Here is a 15,264-nt window from a genome sequence, read left to right on the forward strand (position 1 = left end):
AATCGACTAGAGAACACAGGCAATTCACAGACAGTACACGTGGGTAGTTGAAATAACTTTCCGGTTGACTCTAATGCAACAGTTTTTACGGTATTAATAGCTCACATCCAATAATTACCGAGTGAAAGGTATTAGTAGCAAACGTATTAGGCATAAGGTGCAAGGAAGCTGAGGCTTATGCTGCTCCAGCCGAAAAAAAAATTCTGAATTACCCTAAGAGAGAGAGAGAGAGAGAGAGAGAGAGAGAGAACAAGAGTCTGAAGTCGAAGGGAATGAGAAGTAGAATGATGCATGTAAAGGAATATATCACATTCTATAATATGTTGGTAGAGTTGTGTATGTTTTCATAGTTTTCTTACTCAATGTGCATATCATATATGTAAATGAAAGAAAATTATTGAATTCTACTCTGATAATTATTGTTACTGTAATTTTATTTTAAACTAACCTAATGCAAGTGCATAGAAATGCAACGTGATGTATTGATGTAATAATTTACATGTATTTATATATGTAAATACATATGCATTTATATGCATAGCATAGAAAAAAATCAGCAATTTTTTCTGTGCAATCCAATTTATCTTTTTAATAACAACTGTGCAGTTTGTGTATGATGGCCCACAGGGACTTTAGAAATTCCAAGAAAAAATAAAAATGGGGAAAGCTAACTTCTTAATGTGCTTTCAGTATATTGTTCGTGACAGCGTGCTTTTTCAGTCTAGTTATCAGTAGATTTTCAACGAAGTAGACAATTTGTCTCCTATATCACATAAATTAAACGTTTTTTGAATTTGTTTTCTTGTGGTGTAGGAAATTTCGATAAGTATTTCGCTCTTCATCTTATAAGTTGTTACTTGGGGCTGTACTTAAAAGCGTGAGTTGTACCTACACATTTTAACATTTTTATATAATTTGTTACCGTTGCTTTTAAGTAAGGTCAGCTTTATATCTTGTTTTTGCAAGGTAAAAATATAAGTGCATGCCTGATTTTCTGTGAATAAATTTGTCCATTTTATATTTGGTCCACTGCACGTGATTGTGCGAAAGCATTGGGTTGGCTGAAAATAGGAAAAGGGTTAAAGCAAATAACTAAGATGAAAAAGTTAAACGGTATAAGCATTTGCAGTACGCATAGCTTGTCTCCTGCATGTATTATGCTGTAGCATGGGACTGCCTTTTTTTTTTTCTGCTTGAAAGAGGCAACCGATGTGTTGTCCAAATTACTAGAGTCAGTGCTGTATATTGCTACATATGTAAAACGTTTCGTTCTGTATCGCTATTGTGCATCCTGATTTGGCTTCTCTGGGATTGTGCCTCTGTGGTTATGCCTCATGGCTTGAGTTTCTTTGCTGCTGATTCAAAGAATTAATTTTCTTGCTAAACAGATTTGTCACTTGTCGCGTTTTTGGAAATTTACAGGTTCGAATCTCAGTGATGCCAGGCACTTATTGAGGTCTAGTCAAGCATGTCAGGGTTTGCTTGTTTCCGGAGGTGTAGTTTCCTCCAAGCTTTCATTTGAAATACCGACAGACCGGCTTTAACACATCTACAATTTATAGATACAACACTGATTGTTTATATCACGAGTAGCCAACCTATAATGAACCAGTCCAGTCTAACTCAGCCAGCCAAATGGAAAAATGCTTTAATTTTACTGGAAGAACTTTCCTGGAATTTTTCATTGTGCATGGAATTGGTTTTAGTCAGAAATAGGGTCGTATTTCCTGCAACTGGAAGAACTTTCCTGGAATTTTTCATTGGGCATGGAATTGGTTTTAGTCAGAAATAGGGTCGTATTTCCTGCAACTAAATACACCAACTTTTATGTTACTCACAGTTTACATACTTTTCAGTAGTCTGAACAATCAATCAAGTATTATTGCCATGTATGAATGTATTCCCTTCTCGTATCCTTGACATCTACGTGTATCTCCATAAATTTCCCAATGGGGATATGTGCAAGTTGAATCCAAAATGCACATACATTCAAATGATGAATGAGATTCTTGATTTCTGTGGATAAGGATTAGATTTCTCTAAAGAGTGAGGTAGATCTTCAAGACTGTCTGGATACAGAGGCATTCCTAGGGTATGTGGCACCTGGGTGGCAATCGAAATTTTACACCTGGGTGCTAAATGAAATTTGGTGTCCCCTTTAAAATTTTCTTAATATGCATATGTAAGATTCAGGTTTTCAGGCGCCCCCTTGAACATTGGCGCCCGGGTGCAGTGCACCCCTTGTACCCTCGGGATGGCCCGCCTCTGTCTGGATAAGACTGGTCTTGGATTTTTTTATGAGAAGTTGAATAGGATGGGGTTGACTGTTGAATGAAAGAAAGGTTTTTCTTATATATATATATATATATATATATATATTGGTTGCTGCAATTTAAAATTGCTGGTCTATCGTTCCTTGTCATTGGTTTAGTCTTTAAACATTACTGATGTACTTGTAAAGCAAATGCAAATCATGTATTTCAAGAAAAAAAAGAAAAATTCCATTTTGGTGCATTTGCAGCTGTTGTATAAAAGCAGACTTTTGTACACCTTTTTTTAAATTTTTTTTTTTATTTTTAATTAAATAACTATTACAATGAGTTAAATCCAAACAAAAATTTAGTAAAATTAGGCAGAGAATTATTATAATTATAGTGAGTCACTTGCAAATAGGTACTTGTAACTGTTTCATCAACTGGTAAATGTCTGAGTTTGTAAACAAAAAATTGCAATTTGATAACTTCTTGAAAATCATTATAGCCTTTTGACAAATTTATAAGTATTATAAATTTGTCAAAACATAGTTTGGAAAATATTTAGAGGAATGATCTTCTTTATAACATAAAATATATATACAGAATATTATAAATTTGCATTCACTAAATGTTTTAGTTTAGATTTTTGAAAATATATAATGACCTTCCTTTTAGATGAAGAAGTTACTGTTTATAGTACTGAAGATTCTGTGAGCCGACCGGGCTAGCCGGGTGGGTAAAGTGCCTGCCTGGCAACTCAAAGGTCGCGGGTTCCATTCCCGCCTTGAGCTTGGATCAAAGTACTGCAAAAACCTTGGGAGGTGCATTATGGCCACAGAAGCCTATGCGCCAACAACTACCAAAAAAAAAAAAAGAAGAAGATTCTGTACAAACTTAATTTTAAACTTTGCATACTTGATTTCTTTTCTATCAGTAAGAAAGTTGTTCCAATAGCAAATGGAGGTCAACAACATTGAATGTTTTTTTACTAATCTTTGCACCATCCATTGAAGAAAATGCACCGTCCATTAAAGCAGTGTCTTTATACAACATTCGGTAGTTGTGCAGAATTGTATTTTTAGCCCAAGACATAAATATTTTTTTTATTGATTTATTATTTTTGTTATAAATCAGTTTATAAATGTTGTTTGCAGTAGGAGGAAAAAATATCATCAACAACTATTCACTGCAATATGACAATTTTTGAAAAATGGAATGTAGTTAAGTTGAAAAATTAATTTTTTTTAATTAAAACAAAAAAAGCTAATTGGTCAATAAGATATTTTATTTTTATAATACAGAAGTCCATAATACTATGTAACAAATTTTCAAAAAGATTTTTGTTTTTTAGAATTTCTTTGAGTTTGGTTATGTTGATTCTGATGAGTTTAGTTTTTGCATATCATCAATGTTTGCCTAGAAATGAAAGAAAAGTACTATGCAGTAATACTATATCAAATTTATTAACAATGTTAACTTTTATAGAGAAATCAGAAAATAAAGAATTTAAGAAATCAGGGAATAAAAAGAAGCCCTCCTTGGGTTAACAAAAAAAAATTTTTTTTCTTAAAAATATACATTGGAACATTGTCTTTTGTGGTGATTGTGATCATCCTGAACCAAGAACTTTCCTTGTTTCCTCTTTTCCATTGACTGCATATCTTGTTGGAATCTCTCCCCACTCTTTAATAACATTCCCAGATATGGTCTGAAGAAATCCAGGTGAGAGTTCAAGTAATGGTGCTTAACTGAAGTTCTGCTTCCCATTTTACTGTAATTTTCAATCAATTTGTGAACTATTTCTTTATTTTCACTCAGTGTTGCCAAGAAAGTGATACACTACAAGACAAAACGACTGCCAGGCATTTCATTCGGCATCACTCATTTTGTGTTCGGTTCTTGTGAAGCCAACATCTGCTTTACTTTTGGATCAACTTAAAACTCTTGCACTTTTTTATAACCCATAGTCAAGGAATGAACTAACCGAAAACACACTTTCTCCATGCCATTTATATACAGTGAGCAGTTGATGTTAGTGCTAACTAACGAGAATTCATTTGCACAAACCATTACTCACTGGCAGTCACAAAAGAAACTTCTGAAACTCTATTTGTGGTTATATTATTTAAACAATAGATTAATATCTAAATTTTATAATCAACCCATGATTAATATACTCCATTTCAGTGTTACCTTGTTATATTATAAATGCTTATGAAACTAGTCTGTGTATACAATGAGGATAATTTTCCATTTTAAAAATAAGCAAGGTATATGAACTGGTGGGATGCAGCTGTTCAAAAGACAGTAGACAAAAAAAAAATAAAAATAAAAATCAGAACAAGGTGCCAAGTTTTGGTTTGCAAAAATCAGCAGGTGGTTGATTGTTGGAAAAAACTTCCATCTGTTATTGTGATGTTATTAGTTTGACTAAATTCAAGTTAAGCTAGACAAGCTGTTGGAGGGGATGGACAGGTGTTGGGATGGACATGTTGGAGGGATGGACATCAGGCAAATTTTGAAACAGGTGTTTTTAAATATGCTTGAAGGTGACACACCTTGAGGATCCACTGATTTTACAAATTGTTTGACAAGTACCAGTTTGATATTATAATTATTAGCCGTATGGTGCAAGGAAGCCTGAGGCTTATGCTGCACTAGCCAAAAAAGAGAGAGAGAGAGAGAGAGAATTATGATATCCAGCTCAGGACCCTGGGTGTGCCAAGCCCATACTCACCAGATGTGAGCCCCAGTAGTGGAAGCAAAACTTTATTGAAACAAAGGAATTATGTACTACATTGTGTGCAGTGCATCATCAACAGCCATTTTCAATGCACTGCAGGATGAAGGCCTCTCCAGCAACTTTCCAGTTCCTTCTGTTTGGTGCAATGGCCATCCATTTAATGCCCACGAATTCTTGGAGTCTTTCTGGTTTTCTTTTTAGCTTCTCTTTTCTGGCAAGGCATTCTCTTCTGTAATGCTGATCTACTGTTCTGCTGCCCCATAGGTGGAGAATGCAAGATAGCTTAGTGAAACTACTTTGTAAACCCAGAAGAAATTCTGCATCTTGAAGTCTTCAGGCATCCCACTTATATTGGTCATACTTGATCTTGTCTAACAAATGCTTCATGTTTCTGTGTCTTCTTTAACATGAAATAGATATGCAACAGGAATTAATGTATGTATATTTCAATGTGAAGTGACATAACTTTGAAACTTTTACTTGAACTGTCTGAAAAAGTGGCACTCTTCTGGATTGTGACTAATAAAATAATTTCTTAATTAAGACCAGTCAAATTAGCACAGGAATTCTGTAATTGTGTAAAAACAAAGTGACATGTCTTTTTGTGCACATGAAATTCTTGCAGCTAGGATCCAGTAGATTCTGCCTTTTTAAATAAGATTTCAGGAGCTCTGCATTGGATTTGGTTACACCAAGGTCCTTTACTACGTATCCAATTCTTGCTGATTAGGGAAATGTAGAAATGTACTTGAACAGTTTCAGAGGTGTAGTCTCAGTTATGAGACTACACCTCATGCATTTCTAAGATTTCTCTGGAAGTGGATTGGAATTGGCAGATCTCAAGTTTGTGTGACACTGATGCAATAGAAGATGGTTTGTTGGGCATACATTACAGCTTCTTAATTCTGCAGACTTCTTAAACTTTGATATACTTACGATACAAAAGTAGTGGTCATCATGATGGTTTTTGGGCTGCTCTCTCCATATTCAAGGAATAGTAAATGACAACACTTAGTACTACTATGAAATCCCTCTAATGTTGACCTGCAGCTACCACAGAAGAAATGAGTTCCGTTCCCCACAACGTGTCTTGATCACTCATAGATATTCCAAAACAGAAATAAATTGTTCATTTTAAAACTTAGCACCACCAATGATGTCATGTTTTCACTTTGTCAGACGTTTACAATCTACAAGCATTAGTAGAGGCATATAATGCAAGAAAGCAGCATCAGCAAAAAAAAAAAAACAACTTTCCATTTCACCCATCCATTCACTCCAAATGTTTGTCTAGTTCTGCCTTGAATTTATTTAAGCAGTCAACTTCCACAATGACAGATGGAAGTTTGTTCCAGCAATCAATTACTTGCTAGCTAAAGACAAATTTTCTCACATCTATTCTACAACTGTTTTTCCTCAGTTTGAATGTATATCACCTCAGGTGATTAATCTAGGCAAGAGGAAGAATCCTATTAGCATTGAGCTTGCTCAAACCATTCAAGGCCTTAAACACCTCAGTCAGATCACCTCGCAGGTGCCTAGTCTCCAGACATGGCAATTTGCAGAACTTAAGCCTTTCTTTGTAAAAGCAACCCTTTGTTCCCTTCACCAATCTCATTGCACTCCTCTTTACTTGTTCCAGCAGCTCTAAGCTCTACATCCATCCAAAAATGAGGCCTCTAGACCCGTATACAGTACTTAAGGTGTGGCCTGACCATTGCCTTATACAAGGAGATAATCACCTTATCCCTGCTAGAATAATTCCTGTATATCATTGACAAGACCTCATGAGCTGCGCTGGCAGCCCATTTGAACTGCTCAGAAAACATATCTGACTGCACAATTACCCCTAAGTCTTTTTCATTCTCCACTACCCTGATTGTAGTATCACCCATATACTGCATATGGGTAGTAACCCCAGTAGGTTACTTTGGGGTTACTACTCATATGCAGTACTTGTAAATGTTAAACTTCAGTTGCCACCTCAGCCCATCTGCTCACTTTTTCTAGATCCTATTGCAGTAGCATTATGTCATTAACAACCCTGCCACTCTTCGTATTGCCTGCAAACTTAGACATTAAGCCTGTTATAGCTTCATCAATATCATTAATAAATACAGAAAACAACAATGGGCCTAACATCGAACCCCGAGGGGACTACGCTAATAAATTTAGTCCAAGAAGAGCAGTGTCCTTTGATTACCACTCTGTCTTTTCCCACTCAACCATCCTTTTATCCATAGCAGCAATTTGCCCTTAATGCTATAGTGCTCCAAATTGTACAGTAGTCTTCCTTGTGGAACAGTATTAAAAGGTTTCCTAAAATCCTAGTATATGATATCAGAATTATATTTTGCATCCAGTTCCTTTGTGACAACATCATGGTATCCAATCAAATTGGTCAGACAAGACTTCCACTTAAGAAACTCATGCTGTGTCTGAACTAGTTGCACTGATAAGAAAATTGCCCAATTACCAATTAATTAGCTGATTAGTGATTACAAGGCTTTCTCATCTTCATATTCAGCAGCCCACTAAAAAAGTTGCCTATTGCTTAATTACAGTACAGTACATACAGTCAAATATCAACTAAATAATACTAATATATGGAATATTACAATGATTCATCTGTCAGACGCAATTTACAGCCTGTCATTTTCTGGTTGATTGTCCCTTACATTCAACCATCCGCTCCAACATTTTCAAATCTCTTTCCACATTGAACATCTCTCATGATTTATCGCACATCATAGGAAATGAAACAAACATAGAACTTTTGATGTTCCTAAAATATATTGACATGTACAAGAGCATATAATTTAACATCTATAACTATGTTGCCTGCAAATAAACAGAAACAGACACAATTTGGCCTCAGTAGCCCTTGTGTCGTTAAGTTCTATACAACAACAGTGATTCATGTCTAAGAGTGTTCAGGTGCCTCCGTAGCCAGGTGGGCAGTAGCAGCAGTGTGTAGCACATGCTTCTTGATTAGACCAGGGTTCAAGCCCGTGACCACCGCATATCCCCGGAGCAATACGGCCTCAGTTGCTAATGCTCCTAAAAACCAAATAACAACAACAATTAAGAGTGTTCGGTTAGAATTAGTTACATATCTGTAACTAGTTTTATAAGTATCTGTAAATAGTTCTTTTAGACCCCCTTCCGGTGTGCATTTATCTTCAAGCAGGCCTATGGGGCTGGGAAATTCCCTACTGCAATAATTTGACAAACACCAGCCAAGGAATTAAAAATTTACTATAAAAATAAAATATACAGAAATAAAATATAATGAAAACACTATCGGAAGACTAAAATATTACAATAAATTATGATAAAATAAACTACGATAAAAACGTTAAAAATATAGTTAAAAATACCGAAGCAATAAAATTATCTAAAATAAACTGGATTAAAAGCGATAAAACCTGAAGCTTTCGGAGACTGCTGTCTCCTTCAACAGTATACTATTACTGCAATGACACATCCTTAAGAAGCAGGCCCATGGCACTCATGCACATGGTCCATCAGACACATGGTCGGCATTCCCCATGCACGTATCGAAAGCGGAAGTGGCTCGGGAGCATGTCAAACAGAACCAGTCATCCCATCTTAGGACAACCTCCTCAAACAGGGGGCGTAAACGTGTCCCCCTGTCCCTGTTAATAGTATTACAACTGGATGAACTGATTCACAAGCTCCCGAGCCACTTGCGTTCCCAAAATCCATGGTCACGGTCCGTAATGACCGCGTCTTCATCAAAATAATTAGACTGTTTGTCTTTAATTATTGCGGTGTGCATTTTTTGCATCCTGGCGACACCGATACATCATTTGCATCTCAGAACCACCTCCCTGATACACACAAACAGTTGAATGCCAGTCACGTGACTCCTACTTTGATAGTCTGCCTATCTCAAGTGAACCCGTTAAGAAGAGTTGCAACTTGTGGATGAAAAAAAATTTTTTTTCTACTTAAGTCTATCAATCAATTTGGCCATGGAGAGATTGTGCAAGGCTCACAGGGTAGGTAGAATTTTTTTCAGCGTGGTCTGTGCTTGCTAACAGGAGAGACTGCTTCTACAGGGATGGGATACACTTAAATAGAAAGTGCAAGAATATTTGCTGATGCTATTGAGGCAGCGTTAAGTGGGTCGGAAAACTGCTAGCTTGGGAGGATTCACAGACTAAAAGATTAACAGTAGTCGCAGGCAGAGGCGAAAGTGATTCTTGCACTGCTTCTGTTGTAATGAGCAGCAGCCTAGAGAGCAAGTTTCTGGGGATTTCAAGAGCTGCTGGGAGTCATCACATAACAAGTAAATACATGGGCTGTGTTAGGGTAACTAAGAGTAAGAACAGGTGCATGTATACTTGCATGTTCACCAATGCTAGAAGTATAGTAAATAAATTTGATGAATTTGAAGTGCTGATCAAGGCATCAAAGGCTGTAATGTTGGGATATCAGAGACATGGTGTCACAGATATAAGCCGTGCAGAATAGGAATTTGGGGAGTACAATGTGTACAGAAAGGATAGACATGTAGGAAGGGAGGAGGGGTTATGCTGTTAAGAAACAAAATCTAAGGAAGTGTATCCAGCTGACATGGGTGGATAGTGCAATGTTGTGTCTGTTTGGTATGACATAAACTCTGGGAAAGGAAAAATGAGAGTAGGGATTGTTATAGGCCTAATGACTCTGATGAGTACAATGAACAGTTGTGCAGAGAAATAGTAGGCCATTAAATCAGAATGTCTTGTAATGTGGGATTTTAACTTTCCAGATATTGACTGGAACTTGTGGGTTGGTCACTCGCACGCTAGCAAGACTTTTGTGGATTTATTGGAGGATTGTTTTCTACAGCAACATGCGCGAGGCGCAACTAGAGGGAGCAATACTCTTGATCTGATTATCAGCAGTGATTATTCATGCATTAAGAATCTGCAGATAAAGGAACCACTGGTGATGGTGATCACAGTGTACTGATGTGGGATTTACTTAAAGATGTAACTACCATCAAGGGTAAAGGGAAGGGTTTTTGCTTTCGTAAAGGTGACTACATGGTCTCAGACAGTTTTTAAATTCTATACAGTGGAATCAACTGATAATGTTACCAACGTTGAATTCCCAACGGAAAGCCTTCAAGAACTTAATCTTGGAGGCTACTAGGCTTTTCATACCAACTAAGAAATATTGTTCAAGGTTCAGGCCTAAATGGTTGTCAGATGAATTAATGAGGCTAATGGCAGAGAAGAAAAATGCATGGGATGCATATAAATTATCAGACAACACAGAAGCCTACAGTAGATATAAGCTAGTCTGTAATCAAGTTACAAAGGAGGTTAGGCAGCAAAGGCAGATTACGAGAATTCTTTGGCAAAGAATAAAGAAAACAGCAATAGTTCTTTACTTATGTAAACTCTAGAAGGAAGGGAATGAATCAGATTGGTCCACTTAACTTAAGATGGTTTGACTATTGATGATCCTGCTCAAGTAGCTGATAAACTGAATGAGTATTTTGCATCTACATTCACACATGAGGAGTTGTTCAAGGAAGGGAATGGCAGAAGTTTATTCAAACTCTAACAGGGAGCTAAGTGTGATTTTGTAATAACTGAAAGCAAAGTGGAGGAGAAAGTGTTGAAGTTAAATACAGTAATACCCCGACTTACGCGGACTCGGAGTTACGCGGTTCTTGATTTTTTCATTTGGCAACGCTGCCGCCCACTATCTTCAAGGTCGTTTTTCATATGTTATCGATATACGGTGCGACGGCGGAGAATGAGAGCAAAAGATGAACAAAATTCAACTTTGCTGCTTTTATGTTTTTTATATCAGTGAAGGGGAAACACATTTCACCATAATAACGTAAAAACCAACACAATTCCAGCTATCGGTATAATCACAAATGCAATTAGATCGAGTTTACTACCAGTTTATAACAGATTTCACTAGCAGAAACGCAACTGGATTTTTATTGTTTTATGGTAGTAACCCCTAGAAATGTGAGGTGTTAATAGTGTATCTCTGCCTTTATGGTGTTGTTTATTCAGTTGCTACATGCGCGCAGCTTTGTTTATGTGTATCAAGGGTGCCTCCTCGTTTTGTAATTGTGCTTTATTCCCTAAAAATGAGTAAAATACTTAATTAAAATGTGTGAAAAGGAAGCGTCCTGGTGAAGACACTGCAGATTCAGAGAGAAAAAGAAAAGCAATTATCGATAAACAGGCGGACTGGATCAAAAATTCTTACCTGGGAAAATTTATAGTGGCCTCATACTATGGTTTATGGCCAAAATCACACTGGCCCACTGGGGTTGCCCCGGTAAGGCTTATGGGCAGTCCGCCTCTGTCGATAGAGAAAAAATATAAAATTGTGAAACGCTTTGAGCGAAATGAAAGACCATGTGATATTGCACGTGCTACAGGCCTAAACGAAGCAACGGCGAAAAGCACATGATAATTGCAAACTTGACAGGTTGAAAATTGAAAAGGGCTCAATTGTAAAGGGCTTAAAAATTTTAGAAAACATAGACTCCAACGAAGAACGCGTTATAGCTACAAAGCAAGGAATAAAAAAATTATTAGCTTGCTACGAAGAAATTCTGCGTGAAAAAAAGAACGGGCTGTGTCATCAGACGAATTTGTTAGATTTTATGAAGCCATCGACATCGAAATAATTTTTTAACGTAAGTCATTTGTTTTTTAATACATATTTTGTATTAATATGTATAAAGAACTGCAATTTTATTAATATTTTTCTTCTAAATTACTGTTTTTGTTAGTCCTTGATCCCAATTAAGCAAAATTTATATGTATTTATATGCAAAGTTGTACCTCGACTTACGCGAATTCGACTTACGCGATTTTCGTCGGACCCACCTATCGCGTAACTTCGGGGTATTACTGTATAAAAAAGGCACCTGGGGTGGATGGAATCTGTCCAGTTATATTGAAGGCGGCAGCAAGGGAAGTTAGCAAACCCTTAGTCATAATTATGAGCACATACTCAGATTCAGCAGAGGTCCCCATGGACTAGTCATGTGCATATGTATCCCCAATTCACAAAGGGGTTTCGAAGGGTGACACAAATAATTATAGTCCTGTTAGTTTGACTTCTATTCTGGGGAAAATAATGGAGTCACTGGTTAAAGGGGTGATACAAGATTGCAGTAATAGTTCAGACACAGTATGGGTTTGTTAAGGGGAAGTCTTCTCTGACCAATTTGATTGGATACTACAATGTGGTCACAAAGGAACTGGATGCAAAAAATAATTTCGATATCATATACTTGGATTTCAGGAAAGCTTTTGATACCGTTGCACATGGAAGGCTGCTGTACAAATTGGAGCTTTATGGCATTAAAGGCAAGTTGCTGCAATGGATAAAGGGGCGGTTGAGTGGGTGACGGCAGAGAGTGATAATAAATGGACACTGCTCTACGTGGACTAATGTTATTAGTGGTATCCCTCAGGGTTCAGTGCTGGGCCCATTGTTGTTTTGCATATTTATCAATGATATTGATGAAGGTATATAAGGCTTAATGTCCAAGTTTACAGATGATACAAAGGTTGGCAGGATTGTTAATAGTAGTAGTAGTAGTGGCATGTGATGCAAGAAAGTAAGTGTATGAGCTTATGCAGCATCAGACAAAAAAAAAAAAAAAAAATCACACCATTCCTTCCAAATGCCTGTCCAGTTCCTCCTTAAATTTATTCAACCTATCAACTTCCACAACGACAGATGGAAGTTTGTTCCAGCAATTAACCACCCGCTGGCTAAAGGCAAATTTCCGCACATCTGTTCTTTCTTAATTTGAATTTATGCACCCTTAGGTTTGTAATCTGAACAAGTGGAAAGATTCCATCAGAATTCAGCGTGCTCAATCCATTCAAGGACTTATACACCTCAATCAGATCACTGTGCAGGTGCCTAGTCTCCAGTCACTGCAATTTGCAGAACTTAAGCCTCTCTTGGTAAGAGGATCCCTTCATTGCCCTCACCAATCTTGTTTCCCTTCTCTGTACACGCCCAAGTAAATGTACATCCTTCCTAAAATGAGGCCTCCAGACCTGTACGCAGTACTCAAGGCGTGGCCTGACCATTGCCTTATACAAAGGGACAATCACCTCATTTACCTGTTAGCAAAATTTCCATATATCATTGACAAAACCCCATGACCTGCCCTGGCAGCCTGTCTTCATTACTCAGGAAACTTCATATCTGACTGCACAATTACTCCCAGGTCTTTTTCATTTTCTACCACATTAAGTGTAGTACCACACAGTTGGTACGTTTCTCTGGGATTACTTCTACCCATATGCAGTACTTTGCATTTGTCAAGGTTAAACTTCATTTGCCACTTCTTAGCCCATCTGCCCAAATTATCTAGATCCTGTTGCAGTAGCACATTGCCATTACTGTCATTAACAACCCTGCCAAACCTTTGTATCATCTGCAAACTTCGACATTAAGCCTGATACACCTTCATCAATATCATTGATAAATATACAAAACAACCGTGGACCCAACACCGAACCATATGGGACTCCACTAATAACATTAGTCCACAAAGAGCAGCACCCATTGATTACCACCCTCTGTCTTCTCCCACTTAACCATCCTTTTATCCATTGTAGCAACTTACCCTTAATACCATTCTGCTCCAGTTTGTAATGACAGTAAAGACAGTATGCTACTGCAACAGGATCTAGAAAAGTTAGGCAGATGGACTGAGAAGTGGCAACTGAAGTTTAACATTGACAAATGCAAAGTACTGCATATGGGTAGCAGTAACCCAAGAGAAACGTTCCAGCTGTGTGGTACTACACTCAGGGAGGTGGAGAATGAAAAAGGCCTGATTGTAATTGTGCAGTCAGATATGAAGTTCTCTGAGCAGTGGAAATGGGCTGCCAGAGCAGGTCACGGAGTTTTGTCAATGATATATAGGAATTTTGTTTGCTGAGACAAAGAGGTGATTATCTCTTTGTATAAGGCAGTGGTCAGGCCATACCTTGAGTACTGCGTACAGGTCTAGAGGCCTCATTTTAGGAAGGATGTAGATTTGCTAGAATGAGTCAAAGAAGTGCAACAAGATTGGTGAAAGGATCAAAGGGGTGCGCTTACGAAGAAAGGCTTTAAGTTCTGCACATTGCAGCATCTAGAGACTAGGCACCTGCAAGGTTATCTGATTGAGGTGTATAAGGCCTTGAATGGTTTGAGCAGGCTCAGTGCTGATGGGATATTTCCACTTGCTCAAATTAAGGACCTGAGGGAACATAGATTCAAATTGAGGAAAGACAGTTGTAGAATAGATGTGTGGTAGTTTGCCTTTAGCCAGCAGGTAGTTCATTGCTGGAATAGACTTCCATCTGTTGTTGTGGAAGTTTGATAGCTGAAATAAATTTCAGGCTGAACTAGACAAACATTTGGAATGACTGGATGGGTGAAATGTGAAGGTTTTTTTTTTTTTTTTTTTTGCTTGTCCGATGCTGTATAAGCTTGCTTTTTTGCCTCATATGCCCCAACTATTATTAATGCCAAGTCTTTCCATGTTGCTACCATTCTGGACTTTTGGCAACACTGGGAACTTCGACAGTTCTACTTGACACCAATGAATTTAATGATTTTTAATGTTTTTATACGTAAATTGAAGTGATATTTTGTTATTTGCATTATTAATAATGGTGTTAGAATACATATTGATGGTTATTTTTGTCAAACTTGGGACTTGAAAAAGTTGTTTACGAAGGTGTGATGCTGGAACGAAATTTGGTGAAATTTGGAACGAAAGCCAACACAAGAACTATGGGAAACTTGCCCAATAAAGTGCTTTTGCTGTCCACAGTTTCTCGCTACATTCTAGGTAAACAGATGATGTGTGTTAATGGTTAGTTTCCTGTGGTCCTCATATCGGCTTTCTTTAGCTTCGCCTTATGTTGTATTCAGTTTGTTTGTACACCTTATTAATCCATAATCCTCTTAATATTTTTTAATAGTAAGATTTAAGCAGTACTGTAGCCTTAAAATTAGGAGAAGGCAGTGACGGATTTAGCACTTGAGAGGCCCCAGGTGCAATTCAATTTTGAGGCTCCCCTCTAAATATTTTCGGTACCACTACAGTGTGCATTCTATGTGCATGTTTTTACTATAGCACGCGCTCTAGATTTGGTGTTGTTGTTTTAATCATTTTGGTTGCGCAATTCTTTCATACATATTTTGACTAATGTTTAAATGAAAAAATGACAACTACCATCCCCTCCCAAATCT

The 15,264-nt window shown here is 37.4% G+C and overlaps 1 protein-coding gene across 1 annotated transcript in view; it reads left to right on the top strand.

Moving 5' to 3' along the window:
- The first annotated feature begins 744 nt into the window (after positions 1 to 744).
- The window catches only part of LOC150078080 (transmembrane protein 33-like), a 138,689-nt gene continuing 124,169 nt past the window's right edge, over positions 745 to 15,264 (top strand). The window contains exon 1 of the mRNA XM_090384260.1: positions 745 to 877. The gene's annotated coding sequence lies outside the window, so the exon portion shown is untranslated. The remainder of the gene's footprint in view (positions 878 to 15,264) is intronic.

The sequence above is a fragment of the Mastigoproctus giganteus genome, chromosome 11 (assembly GCF_048544385.1).
Source record: "Mastigoproctus giganteus isolate SK-2022 chromosome 11, ASM4854438v1, whole genome shotgun sequence".
Taxonomy (NCBI): Eukaryota; Metazoa; Arthropoda; class Arachnida; order Uropygi; family Thelyphonidae; genus Mastigoproctus; species Mastigoproctus giganteus.